The 15,229-nt window shown below is 47.2% G+C and overlaps 1 pseudogene; it reads left to right on the forward strand.

Moving 5' to 3' along the window:
• Positions 1-731: 731 nt before the first annotated feature.
• LOC135055106 (perilipin-2-like) lies at positions 732-5,896 on the forward strand (annotated as a pseudogene).
• The last annotated feature ends 9,333 nt before the right edge of the window (positions 5,897-15,229 follow it).

The raw sequence follows: 15,229 nt of genomic DNA on the forward strand, positions 1-15,229 counted from the left end.
ATATTGAAGAATTTGGAGTGCCGCCCTTTATTCTTATTCATAAGAATTAAGTAACTATATAATTTTTTTTTTTTTTTTTTACAGCAGTCATCACGTCCCCATATCAGTAGCCACACCCCCTGCAGTGGCACATAATAGGCCCTTCAGAAAGTTCAGCTCCAGGCCCATTAGGACCTTAATCTGGCACTGGGTGTAGGTAGCGATAAGATAAACACTACTTAGGTGGGCCGCGGGCACCAGCCATGGACACACACACTGACCACGCTGGCAGCATTTCAAACGTAGCGATGGCCACCAGCCAGTCAGAACTGGCAGTCCGGCAGCCAATCAGGTGCCGTGGCTGCTGCCGCTTCCCTGATTGGCTGCCGGTCTGCCAGCTCTGATTGGCCAGTGCTACGTTTGAAATGCCGCCAGCGCGGTCAGTGCGTGTCCTCATAGCTGATGTAACTACATTGCTGACAGCTGGGCAGCGCTGTGCTATAGTGCTCAGCGCTGTCCGGTAAAACTGTGCATGCGCACTCTAATCCCGGGATTGGAGGCTCCAATCCTGGGATTCAAATCCCGGCATTTTTGGGTCCAAATCCTGGGATCCCGCCGATCCTGATCCCGGGATTGGCCTCCCTAGTTGTAAGGGAACCATTGATGGTCTGTAACCATCAGGCAGTGATGTCCATCCCTGAATAACTGCTGCCTTCTGTGCTCTTACATGTGTGTATCTTATGTTTCCTAGGTGGCTGACTGTTAATATGGCAGAGACAGTAGAGCAGCAGGTAAGTACAGTGTGTGGTGACACTATGGTATAGGTGAGGCTGGAGAATGGTAATGTGGGTTACTGTAGGTGGTCACATGCCCTGTATTGGGAGTATTTACACTTAATATTCAGGGATATATGCTTGTTCGCCTCATGCGGTTAGTAGTGTGCGCCTCTAAACCAGTCACACCCCCTCCCCTCCCAAATGCTACTGTTACAGTCCAGGTTTTAAGAATATCTATGCTTGAACCTAGATGATTAAATCAAATGGACTAGGGTACTAATTGAGTCACCTGTGGTGAAGCATGGATACTAAAACTTGGAGTGCAGTTTGGAAGCATTGTATGTAGACTAGGCACAGAATGGTGTATGTTTGCTCCTGTTCATTTTAAGTAATGGTGGTGGTCTACAACCCCCTTTAACAGTGCAGCCAGACCTTGCATGTGCAATGTGTGCTGCAGTCCCTGACTGATCAACTGGGCCACCTGTAGTTGTGATATTACTGGTCCTAGTAACCTGTGTACTATGCAACTGCTGCATCTAAAACTCACTTTTGTGTTTAAAAACCAAAACTGAGTGGTAATTGCCAATGTTATAGGTCACAACTGTAAACCGTAAATGTGCACCCTGAGCCCTGTCCACAGGTGTAGCCTCCTGGTCTGCTCAGAGAAGAACCCAGCTGTACGGTGTTGGACTAACTCTGGCTGTTTCTCCTGTAGAACGTTGTGGTCAGGTTGATCAACCTCCCCTTGGTGAGCTCAACATATGACATGGTGTCTTCTGCCTATATCAACGCCAAAGATAATCGCCCCTACCTCAAATCTGTGTGCAATGTAGTGGAGAGGAGTGTGGAGAACATCACGTCGGTGGCTGTGACCAGCGCCAGGCCAATCCTGCAGAGACTGGAGCCTCAGAGTAGGTTTTGAGACTTTCTGCTGTGTCTGGAAACTATCTTTAAGGAGGACACTTATCAAAGCTCAGAGTTGAGACTTTAGTGGCAATTAAAGGCTAACTGGCTGTTTCTTTATCAGTCTCCAAACTTTGATAAATACCCCCCGCCCACCCAATATTAGATCCAGTCTGTCATGCATTATTGACTTCCCTGTACTCACTGTGGACAGACTTGTCCGTATTTGACAGCCTAGTACGTCCTTAATTAAAATACACATACATTAAGTACTGTACTCTGTATTCTGCTTGTCATCCAGTTGCTGATAATTACCTCTTATGTTTTCTCTTACAATGAGGATTAGCACTGGATTTAGTTGGTGTAGCAGTAAAATGCTGATTTATGGTCTTGTATGTTGTAAATTCGGTCTCCTACTATGCAAAAAACAAGCCCATCTTAAATCACCTTGGCATAGAAAGTAGCCTAAATATTGGCTGTCCCTGGTCTAAGATACACATCACTAGGCTAGCAATTGATGGTACCATTGGTGGGTTAGCATCAATGTTAAATAACAATTGATGACTTCACCCACTGATCGTTAACCCCATCTATTCGCAGGGCTGCAGGCCAATCAGGGGGTGGCATTAGGCCCCATGTGCTTGCAATAACATTGGGGCTCTGTACCATTTATGTTGGAGAGCCATTGGATCTCTATATTCGATTGTTTGTAGTCATTGATGGCCAACTCAATTTAGATGCATACTTGGTGCTATGTACTGTTTCATAAGTGGCTTTTTTCTTTTCTTTGTCAAACCCTTTAGTTGCCCTGGCTAACAACATTGCATGTATAGGATTGGATAAGATTGAGGTGAAGCTGCCCATTCTCTATCAGCCTACTGACAAGGTAACTTTACAGCCCAGCAGCTATACCTGAATATCCTACACATAGGATAACATGCATTACACAGGCGTGTTGTATAAATGTCATCTGCAGTACCTGTGTCCTCCTCTAGGTGGTCTCCACTGCCTCTGAGGCAGTTCTTGGTGCTAAGGATGTGGTTGTACAGAGTATATCAGGAGTAGTTGGCAGAACTAAGGGAGCTGTGCAGGATGGTGTAGAGATGACCAAGGCTGCTGTGAATGGGGGCATTAGCACCATTATGGGGAGCAGTGTAGCGCAGATGGTGAGCAGCCGTGTGGACACTGCACTGACGACATCGGAGAGTCTCCTGGAACAATACCTGCCACCCACAGACGAGGAGCTGGGTAAGCCGGAACTGATGTGAGCAGTATATTCATGAACTAACACTTGGACTACAGGGACACAAAGTATAACTATAGCCACACAACTCTTACTAGGCCACTGACAGGCCAGCTGTAAAGCCAAGTCGGACATTTAAATGGATTTGTTATATTTCAAGCTTCTATATATTTTCAGCGAAGGAATCTACAAAAACAGAGGGGTTTGAAGTGGCAGCAGGAAAGTCAAGTTACTACGTTCGCTTGGGGTCACTCTCTACCAAGGCCCGTAAACGTGCTTATCAGCAAGCCTTGACACGAGTGATGGATGTCAAATGCCGGAGCCAGGAGGCCATGGCTCAGCTACAGAACACCGTTGATCTGGTCAGTTGCAGATTTATAACCATGGCCACCACCTGTCCAGTATCCCTTTTGTTGCTGTAGCTGTAAAGGACTATTTCTTTCTAAGAAGCAACATTTAGAATGTTGCTCAAGGTGAAGAAATGAGCTCATAAACAATTCCATGGTCTGGATGTAGCAGATGTGACGGCTGGGCTACCCCTGACATGGTTGTATCTGATGCGTCCAACACCCAGTGCGTGGCTGCTGGAAATATTCCAGCAGCCGTTAATCGTGGTGATAAAAAAACACAGCAGTGTAAATTCCTGGCGCAAAGAGTTGTCAGCCCAATCTAGATCCTCAACAGATCAGTCCAAATAACAGATCAAAAACAATATTCTAAGAAAAAACAAATGAGAGGATAGATCAAAGGCGATAACAAATAGAATGAATTTTGATATACGTCACATGGTATGATGTCCTTTTGGATATTCACTCTTTCAATTGTCTCATGATATCCAGATGTCAAACATGAAAAAAAGAGAGAGTACACATACATGGGTGGTATTGCTTTCAACACTAAATGAACAACCTATGAGTGTCCAGAAAAACGAAGCCTAAAGTGCCGGACCCAACTTGATAGTAGATGAGAATAGTATCTCGCCACCAATTTGCCAATATTTTGTGGACGTACCGAAACTCACATCAAAATATATAAGAACAGGTGTATAAAGGTATCTTTAAGCTGCTATTATCCCACGTGATGTAACAGAGTTTCGACTACCTTGAAAAAGACCCAGGAGGTCGAAACGTCGTTGGTGAAACCAGAGAGTGGAAACCACATAGAAAAACATCAGATTGCTGTTTTACGAACTTTTAATAAAAACCCTTTGAATTATCGTTGATGTCATTCCTGATCCTGGCTTGAAAGATACCTTTATACGTGGAACTAATCCCCCTCCAAAGTGAGTGGGGTACGTCTTCTGAAATAGCTCTCTTTCTGTGTTACATCACGTGGGATATAGCAGCTTAAAGATACCTTTATACACCTGTTCTTATATATTTTGATGTGAGTTTGGGTACGTCCACAAAATATTGGCGAGATACTATTCTCATCTACTATCAAGTTGGGTCCGGCACTTTAGGCTTCGTTTTTCTGGACACTCATAGGTTGTTCATTTAGTGTTGAAAGCAATACCACCCATGTATGTGTACTATCTCTCTTTTTTTCATGTTTGACATCTGCTTATCATGAGACAATTGAAAGAGTGAATATCCAAAAGGACATCATACCATGTGATGTATATCAAAATTAATTCTATTTATCGCCTTTGATCCTCTCATTTGTTTTTTTTTAGTTAATCGTGGTGGTTTGCACCCTTGGTTTCTCACCAGTGTGTCAAACACTGCTGTATCGGGAAGCTGGCAGCACCGCCACCTGGTGGTGGAGGAACAGCTGCTGCAGAAATGTACACTGCAGCACTTCCACTTCCCCATTTTTAAATACCCAGCAGCTGCTAGGTCATAGGAACACTGCTGCCTTTCACACATTCACAGATGAGCATTGATTATCAGAATATCGATCATCTGATATTGGGGTTTTTCCATTTCATGTATATCCATTAATGACTAATTTAATGAAATCTTCATTATGGAATCCTATATTGATAGAAGACCACTGATAACTTCAAATTCATGCACAGTATACCATAATTGCTATAGAAGAAAACATCATGAAATGGTATTGGGTAGTGTTTATGTACTTTAGGCAAAGACACGTTCATTATATAATCAAAAAATCAGTTTCTGAATAAACCTTTTCCAGTTTAAGTGATTAAAGGATCTCATCTTTTAGATTGAATTTGCAAGAAAGAACCTGAATGGTGCCAACCAGAAGATCCATGATGCTCAGAATAGGATGTACCACACGTGGGTGGAATGGACTAAAAGCACAGGACAGCAAGCTAGTGGGGAGGCTGAGAGCACGGAGGTAAGCTCCTCTACTGGTGTACATGCCAGGTGTCCAAGTACTGAATAAGTAACGCATAGAGCATCAGAGTATAATTTCTAACCTGTAACTTCCGGTTTTTCAGCAAATTGAATCACGCACTTTGACTATTGCCCGGCATCTGACTCTACAACTGCAAACCACCTGTCTCTCCCTGGTGACCGGTGTCCAAGGCCTTCCGCAGAACATCCAGAGCAAGGCTCAGAACATCAGTGTCATGGCTACAGAGGTCTATCGGAACTTCCGTTCTGCTTCCTCCATCAGAGACCTGTCTGATGGCCTCTTAGCCACCAGCAAGGAGCAATTCACCAAGATGAAGAGTTCTATGGATGACGTCATGGATTACTTGGTTAATAACACCACTAAACTGGCTGGTTGGTCCTTTTTACCCACAGATGGCTGGCTACCCACATGGGGAGCAAGAAGCTGATGTGACAGATTCTACTAATAGGGATGATTGATCGCACTTCAGTCTACAGTCACTTTGTACCAAATTCACCCAAGTGGGCTATCACCGATGTGTAGTGGCAAATGTTTCATGTAGCTTTACTGTATACTTTCACTCGTATTTTTACACAAATGCTTTTTAGATAAACCTGTATTAATTGTTTCATCCACCACACTGTCACTTATGTTGTGCACTTTTGTATATTAAATATTTTTGCGGTAATGGTTTGTGTTCATGATGAAGCTTTGTACATAACTTCATAAATTTTAACGTTATGGCACTTGGAATGGGGGTAGGGGTGTTAGTAAACAAATATTGCAGACTTCCTGTGCAGTTCTATGGGGTGTAAAGGGGAAAAGCCTGATGCCAGTCACAAGGATAAATGTTCTGATACATTACATCCATTGTTGCTCCCTTAATATGTAACTGACATCAGAGCAGCAGTGGAAGTATGCGGGTAGGCTCGGGTATGGAGTACCCTTAATAATTTGGAAGCAGGTACTCGGTACCACCTGCCACACACTTTGCCATTACCACGATTATAATGTGCCACAAAGCAGCAAGACCATGGTGCTTGGCAGCACGACGGGTCCCCCCCCCCCCCCCCCCCCACACACACACACACACACACACACTGTGTCAGGGTTACTGGGAGTGCAACAGTGGCTGTATTATCCTATTATAATGGAGGTATTACTATATTGTTAAATTGGGGGCATTACAATATATTGCTATTATACAGGAGGTATCCCTACATATATTTATACTGGAGGCATTACTATATATTTGTAGCTTTGCCCCCAGATTTCTCCCCCCCCCCCCTCCCCCCCCCCCCCCCAAAAAAAAGGGGCTGTCATGTAGCCACTCCCACTAGCAGCATGTGGCCACACCCCCTCATGACATGTCCACATCCATTTTTTGGCACTCTGTACCACTAAGAGAATATTTCTACTTGCACAACTGCATCAGAGCAAAGTATTTGATCAATTAGGACTTCAGTAATCTGGTCCTAAGAATAAATGAGAGGTAAACTACTTTATGGGTGGTAAGACTTAAGCAGAAACTCATTACACAATTGGGCTTCAGGGCTAAAGCCAGAGCTGGCCATAGGCATATACAGCCACAGTCTCACACAGTATATAGGCATGCTGCATATCATTTTAATCAGCAGGAGCTGCTTGTGTATCCTAGCCACATAGCAATGCAAGTAAGATGCATTTTCATTAAAAAAAAAGGTGCCCACGTTAGCATTGAGGCAAGATTTGAGGACACATCTGTATCCAATCAGAGGCAGAGGTCACAGTGTTAGTGGCAGTGTGAGTGCTGTGTGCATGTGAGTGGGTTGGTTGTGCAGTAGTGTTTGAAATATGTGTAAGCAGCATTATGTGTGTCATGTAAAAATTATTTAATAATGTGCAACATATGTGTAAGGGGCACTGTGCATCATTATGTGTATAAGGGCATTAATAATGTGCGGCATGTGTGTAAGGGAATTATGTGTAAAAGGGCATTAATAAAGGTTGTCATAATGTGTAAGGTGCATTAGGTTTATAAGGACATTAATAATGTGTCTAATGTGTAAGGGGCATTACTGTGTGGTATTATGTGTATAAATGCATTAATGTGTGGCATTATGTGTTTAAGGTGCTCTACTATGTGGCATTGCGTATAGAAAGGGCATTACTGTGTCATCTAATGTGAATAAAGAGCAATATGGTGTGGTGTAATGTGAATAAGGAGCAATTCAGTGTGATGTATTGTGAATAAGGGGCTCTACTGTGAGGAGTAACATTTATAAGGTACAGTGATACTACTGTGGTGGACACTATCGCATGATCAAATGTGAATAAAGTTGCAGTTCTGTGTGGTGTAATTTGTATTGGGGTTACTATTGTGTGGCCATGCCCCTTGCCAGAAAAAACACATACCTTTTTGGGCTGTGCACCAAATGTGCGAACTGTTCCTATTTAAAATATAGGGGGTACAAAGTAAACACCAAAATAAGGACTGTTATGGGTGAGGGGTGATGTGCTGGGAAAGAGGTGCAAGGTCAGAGGCGGAACCAGCGGTGGTGCTAGGGGGCACCAGCCAAAATCTTGCCTAGGGCATCATATTGGCTAGGGCCGGCTCTGGCTAAAGCCCCTAATACATTGCTTATGGTGGTCATTCTGAGTTGATCGCTAGCTGCATTAGTTTGCTGTGCAGTGTTGAGGCAAAAAAATGGCACGTATGCGTGACTTATTATTACAATGAACAATGTAGTTTCACGCAGGGTCTAGCGACGCTTTTCAGTCGCACTGCTGGCTGCAGAGTGATTGACATGAAGTGGGTGTTTCTGGGTGGCAACTGACCATTTTCAGGGAGTGTGCGGAAAAACGCAGGCGTGCCAGAAAAAAATGCAGGTGTGGCTGGCCGAATGCAGGGCGTGTTTGTGACGTCAAAACAGGAACTGAACAGTCTTAAGTGATCGCAAGCGCTGAGTAGGTTTTGAGCTACTCTGAAACTGCACAAAAAAAACTTTGCCGTTGCTCTGCGATCCTTTCGTTCGCACTTCTGCTAAGCTAAAATATACTCCCCTGTCATAATGATTGAAATAATAAAAAGAAGATATTTATCACAGAGTCTGTGATAAATATCTTCTTTTATTATTGGAATCATTTTTTCCCTATTACTGTGGCTGCATGTTAGGGTGGGAGGCAGCCGGAGAGGTGCCTCCCGCTGCTAACATTAAAGTCCGGGCAGTGGGGGGCGGGGTGCAGCAATGGCTGTGAAAGCCCACTGAAAAAGAATGGAGAAGCGGCACCACTACAGGTGCCTCAATGACAGGGGTGTGCATTCAGCCCCGATGAATGCACGCCCCTGTCACTGCCCCAGATGTGATTGGCCCTGCGGATCCAGTGCTGGATCCGCTGTCCAATCACTAGCGATACCCCTTCCCGGCTGCAGCAGGCGCCGTGGGCTGTGTGGGCGCCCGCTGCAGCCAGCGCCGCTGACTGACACCAGAGGTCATAATTGACCCCTGGTGTCTGAGCGGCGCTACTAAGGGAGAGACGTCATGAGTCATGACGTCTCTCCCATAGTACAGCAGGTACGAGCCGGCGGACGGAGATGGAGGACAGCGCTGCAGGATCGGTAAGTATTGTGTGTGTGTATTTTTTTTTTTTTTATGTGTTTGTGTTGGGGGCACCACTACAAGGGGCACAGCAACTTTGGGGCACCACTACAAGGGGCACAGCAAGTGGGGGCACCACTACAAGGGGCACAGCAAGTGGGGGCACCACTACAAGGGGCACAGCAACTGGGGGCACCACTACAAGGGGCACAGCAACTTTGGGGCACCACTACAAGGGGCACAGCAACTTTGGGGCACCACTACAAGGGGCACAGCAAGTGGGGGCACCACTACAAGGGGCACAGCAAGTGGGGGCACCACTACAAGGGGCACAGCAAGTGGGGGCACAACTACAAGGGGCACAGCAAGTGGGGGCACCACTACAAGGGGCACAGCAACTGGGAGCACCACAATGGGGCACCACTACAAGGGGCACAGCAACTGGGGGCACAATTACAAGGGGCACAGCTACAGGGGGCACAGCGACTGGGGGCGCAGCTACAAGGGGCACAATTACAGGGGTCACAACAACTGGGGGCACAGTTACAGGGGTCACAACTACTGGGGGCACAGCTACTGGGGCCAAAGCTACAGGGGGCACAGCGACTGGGGGCGCAGCTACAAGGGGCACAATTACAGGGGTCACAGCTACTGGGGGCACAGTTACAGGGGTCACAACTACTGGGGGCACAGCCACAAGGGGTACGCTACTGGGGCACAATTACAGGGGTTACAACTACTGGGGCACAGTTACAGGGGTCACAACTACTGGGGGCACAGCTACTGGGGCCAAAGCTACAGGGGGCACAGCGACTGGGGGCGCAGCTACAAGGGGCACAATTACAGGGGTCACAGCTACTGGGGGCACAGTTACAGGGGTCACAACTACTGGGGGCACAGCCACAAGGGGTACGCTACTTGGGCACAATTACAGGGGTTACAACTACTGGGGCACAATTACAGGGGTCACAACTACTGGGGGCACAGCTACTGGGGCCAAAGCTACAAGGGGCACAATTACAGGGGTCACAACTACTGGGGGCACAGCCACAAGGGGCACAGCTACTGGGGGCACAGTTACAGGGGTCACAGCTACTGGGGGCACAGCGACAGGGGCACAGCTACAAGGGGCACAGCTACAAGGGGCACAACTACAGGGGTAAAAACTACTCGGGGCACAGCTACAAGGGGCACAACTACAGGGGTCACAACTATTGGGGGCGCCTGCTCCATCCTCCCAGCCAGCAGCAACACTCTCCCCTGTCTGTGCTAACGTCCTTCCGCGTCAGCGAGTGCATAATATTCATTCATTTCTCTCTATTTCTCTCTCTCTCTCTCTCTCCTCTTGTGGATTACTTCATTTGTAAGTATAATTTTCATTTTTACAGGTACCGGCCTATTGGATTATACTCAGGGTCGGATTGGGAACAAAAAGCGGCCCTGGAAAAATTTGTACTAGTGGCCCCACATGGGCAGCACCAGAGGTGTAAGGTCTAGCCATGGGCCATGGCAGCAGCACCCACCCCCCAAGACTTTCCAGATAGTGGGCATGTCCAGCATCAAGGGGGAAGTTAAAAATAAAATTAAATTTTATGAGCACATTATATGATACACCTTCAGAATTTAGGAAACTACATCATTCTTAAGAAAGATATTTTCTTGCTTATTACACCAACCATATCCCAATCACTATTTACTCAATCTTATATGTCAGCCAAGCAGGCAGACAGAGCATACAATAGATCATCTGCAATCACAGGCTAAGTGGCAAAGTAATTTTCTTATATAAGCAAATTATTTTGCATCTTATTCATTATGTCTATAAAAAGGACCACATGTCCTCAAACAAAACAGGCCCCACGGGTGCGTCGGCCCACCGGGAAGCTTCCCTGTAAACCCTATGGCCAATCCGCCTCTCATTATACTGGACAAGTGGACGTGACCGGCGTGGGATGTAGGTAAGTAATCTCTCATTTTTACAGGAACCACCTATTGGATTCTACATGGACAAGTGGATGTGACCGGCGTGGGATGTAGGTAAGTATGTGTAAGTGTGTTTTAATAAATTTTTACTTTCACGGTGTGTGTGTTGTGTTTTTATTTGGGTATTTTTTTTGTTGTAGAACTACAGGTACCAGCGGGCCCATTATTTCCCCGCATGCTGGTACTTGAGGTTCAACAAAAAAACAATATTCTTTTTTTTTTTACACACTTATGGCTATCAGCCCGGCACCCACCGCCCAGGGGTGCTGGGGACAGCCTCGGGCTTTACCCCTGGTCCTTGGGTGCTTAGAGGGGGGGACCCCTTGATTTAAGGGGTCCCCACTCCTCCAGGGAACCCCGGCCAGGGGTGACTAGTTGGGGGGGTAATGCTACGGCCGCAGGGACCTACATAAATGTGTCCCCCGGCTGTGGCATTATGTCCCTTGCTAGTGGAGCCCGGTGCTGGTTTTAAACATACGGGGGACCCCTACATCTTTTGTCCCCCGTATTTTTGGAACCAGGACTGGTCTAAGAGCCCGGTGCTGGTTGTCTAAATACGGGGAACCCTTGTTCAATTTTTTCCCAGTATTTAAACAACCAGGACCAGCTCAAGGAGACCGAGGCTGGTTATACTTAGGAAGGGGGACCTCACGCATTTTTAAAAAAATTTTTTTAACCCATTCAGACCCTTCTCCATTAAGTTAATAGAAGCCCTGGACAACAAAATTACATTTATGTCCTCCTCCCACTCCCTTCCCAGTCCCAAACACTAATTTTTTTTTTTTTTTTATAAAAATTTACAATATATCACAAGTATGATGAGCAGGCAGGCAGAGGGCATTGGCGGCATCGGATTGAGATGCAAATTAGTGGAGGAGGGCTGGGTCAGTTGATGGTGGGCAAGTTTGTAAGCCATTGGCGGTGGCAGCAGGCATCGGCTCAGAGGCAGTAGCGGGCATAGGCTCGGCGGCGGTAGGGGTCATCGGCAGAATCCGGCGGACATTATGGCTGTAGTGCCTCACCAGCCATTGACCTCACCGCATGCCACTGGTTTGCACAGCTGCTAAAAACTGCTAGCGAGCGATCAACTCGGAATGACCACCTATGTTCCATAACTTGTACAGTGGAGTCATAACCTGTCATGTCTGTTCTGTTCCTCAGGGCTCGGCTCATTGGGTCTCTGACAACTAACTTGGCTTGAAACAAAACTGCTACCCCGAGGGCACCACCGCCGCCATGGCAAGAGCCGCTACTAATCCCCTGCCCCCAGCTGCAGTGGGCGCTGTGTGCGCCCGCTGCTGCCAGTGTCGCTGACTGATGCTAGAGGTCAAAATTGACCCCTAGTGTCAATGCAGCGCTGCTATGGCAGAGACGTCATGATGTCACTCCCACATAGAGGAGCTGGCACCCGGAGACGACAGCAGCAGCGGTCCAGAAGCAGGAGCAAGGCTGGTAAGTATTTGTGTTTTTTTTTTTTTTTTTAGGGTTTCAAAGCGGCGCTACTATTGGGGGCAAATCTACAGGGGGCACTACTATTGGGGCAAATCTACTAGGGGCACAACTACTGGGGGGAAATTAACTGGGGGCACTGCTACAGAATGCAAATCAACTGGGGGCACTGCTACAGAATGCAAATCAACTGGGGGCACTGCTACAGAATGCAAATCAACTGGGGTCACTGCTACAGGAGGAATAGCTACTGGGGGGGAAATTAACTGGGGGTACAGCTACTGGGGGCACAAGTACAGGGAGATAACTGTGGGTATGCCCAGTGGCGTAAGTTCGTCCCAGTAGGCCAGAGGTGAGATAAATATTGGTGCCCCCCCCCCACTTTACTGATGGAGTTATTTGCTCCTGTATAGGAAGCAGGAGAATTCTTACTATACGAAGTTACGCGTAATTCATACTTACCTACTCTCCCGGAAGCTGTGGGAGGCTCCCGTTTTTGGGGGTAGCCCCCCGCACCCCCGGAAGAGTGGGCAGGTCTCCCGCATCCTGCTCGCACCCTAGTGATGCGGGCAGGATGGAGAGATAACCTCCCGCATTCGCGGGTCCGTCGGGTGGAGAAGGGGTTAAAATGACGCAAATCGTGTCATTTTAGCCCCGCCCCCTTCTCGCGGAACCGCGAATCGCGGCATTTCCCGATGCGGGGGCGGGGCTTAGTGGTGTCACAGTCCGGCCCCGCCCCGCGAAGAAACCTGCAGCGTCTCCTCTCCGGGCTTCTCCCGGAGAGGAGAAATACAAAGTCGGTAAGTATGGTGTAATTGTCAGAGAAGTAACTTCATGTAGTTAGAATTCTCATATTTCCTATAGAGGAGCAAACAGCTTCATCAGTAAGGTGTCTGCTTCCAGTGTAATAGGTTATGGTTTCTAATCCCGGGTATGACACTTGTAAAATGTGTATCTAAAGTATAATAAAAAGGGTGTGACTTGTAAGGTATACCCCTTTTCCACTAGATCCTTAAAACACGGGTAAATGCGCGGGGGCGCGCATTTACCCGTGTTTTTCCCTAGTGGAAACGGGTCCCCCGGCAAATTCCCGGATCAAGTGATCCGGGAATCCTACCCTGGTAGCTAGCCGGGTTGAACACGTGTTCAACCCGGCTAGCTGTCTAGTGTGAACGGGAGCCGTGTCGAGGCGACACGGCTCCCATTCACAGTGCATAGGGAGGGCGGCGCTGGGAGATCATGTGATCTCCCAGCGCTGCCCCTGCCGCGTCACTAGCGCGTTACCAACCCAGCAAGTGCCGGGTTGGTGAGCGCTGTCTGCAGCACAGATCGCAGCCGTGTCAGGCGACACGGCTGCGACCCGTGCTACTCTAGTGGAAAAGGGGTAGTACAGGGACCAGTGAGGCAATTGGCTACTGATAAGAGAGTAGCAGCTATCAACTTAATTTAATGGTGTCACAGAATGGGAGGAGAGGTGCCCCCTTCAGAGCAGGAGCACGGCGGCAGATGACTCCGTTGCCTCCCAGAGTTCTGCCTCTGGGTATGCCCCTTCCCTATGAAGAAGCCACACCCCTGTTTTGGGATGCGCGCACCAACTGTATTTTACCTGGGGGGTGCCACAGGAAACTTTCGCCATGGGTGCCACAAGGTCTAGAACCGGCCCTGATCCACAGGATAACATTGGGATATAAGGTAGTGTCAGCGGATTGGCACCAATGATCGAAAGCGTTCGGCCTCCCAGAATGTAATGGGCCAGTCCCCTATATCCCCGCCTCCAGGCTGAGGAAATTCTGTTTTCCAAAACTTAAGGCAGGAGCGTCATAGAGAGCCCTAATCAGGCGAGAAGAACACACTTCTGTACAAGATGGAAGAGGTTAGTAGGTGTAAGGATCCTCAAATCGTATGGGATCCCTGTGGATACTGTGGACTTAGGTGAAAGAGTTATCGACGGTAAGTCTATCATAGCTACTATTTCTCCTGCAGGGTCCACAGATTATCCACAGGATAAATATTGAGATATCCCAAAGCAATTTTAGTGGAGGGGACGATCCTGATTAGACAGAATGCAGCGTCCTGAGAGGCAAAGGCATAATATTTAATGAATGTGTTAATGGAAGACCATGTGGCTGCCTTACATATCTGTTCAGCTGAAGCACCACATTGTGCTGCCCATGACGGGCCTACCTTATGAGTAGAGTGAGCAGAGACCTTAGCTGGTATAGGGAGATCAGCTTGAGAATATGCTTCTAAAATCGTCATCTGAAGCCACCTCGCCAGTGTCAGCTTGTCAGCAGACCATCTTTCTGATGGCACGGGTACGATCCACGTAGATCCTTAAAGCACAGACTACGTCCAATGATGACTCTCCCGCAGAAAGGTCCAGCCCTTGGAAAGCCGGGACTACAATTTCTTAGTTTAAGGTGGAAATTAGACACCACCTTAGGAAGATATCCAGATTTGGGACTGTGAACCATTCTATCTGGATGAAATATCAGAAAAGGAGGACGACATAACAATGCCCCTAAGTCTGAAAGTCTTCTAGCTGAAGCAATAGCCAGTAGAAATAGAACTTTCACTGTCAACCATTTAAGATCCACTTGCTTCAGTGGTTCAAAATGGGGCAATTTGAAGTGCCTTTAGGGCTAAACTTAGATCCTAAGGAACTGTAGGAGGAACAAAAAGAGGTTGGATGTGAAGCATTTCTTAGGAAAAAAAGTGCAAACGTCCTGCAGGTTAGCAATTTTTTTTTTAAACCATAGTCAATGCTGACACCTGAACTTTTAAGGAAGCCACCTGTAGACCTTTGTCCATTCCTGCCTGAAGGAATGCTTGGACTCTGGAAACTCTGAAGACCTAGGGTCAAATTTCCTGTCACTACACCATTGAATATTTGGTAATAAATGCGAGCTGAGGAAGGTTTCCTTGCTCTAAGCATTGTTCGAACTACCTGTTGTGAGAATCCTCTTTGTTTCAGGATGGAAGTCTCAAGAGCCATGCCATCATAGACAGCT

The sequence above is a fragment of the Pseudophryne corroboree genome, chromosome 1 (genome assembly GCF_028390025.1).
Source record: "Pseudophryne corroboree isolate aPseCor3 chromosome 1, aPseCor3.hap2, whole genome shotgun sequence".
Lineage (NCBI taxonomy): Eukaryota > Metazoa > Chordata > Amphibia > Anura > Myobatrachidae > Pseudophryne > Pseudophryne corroboree.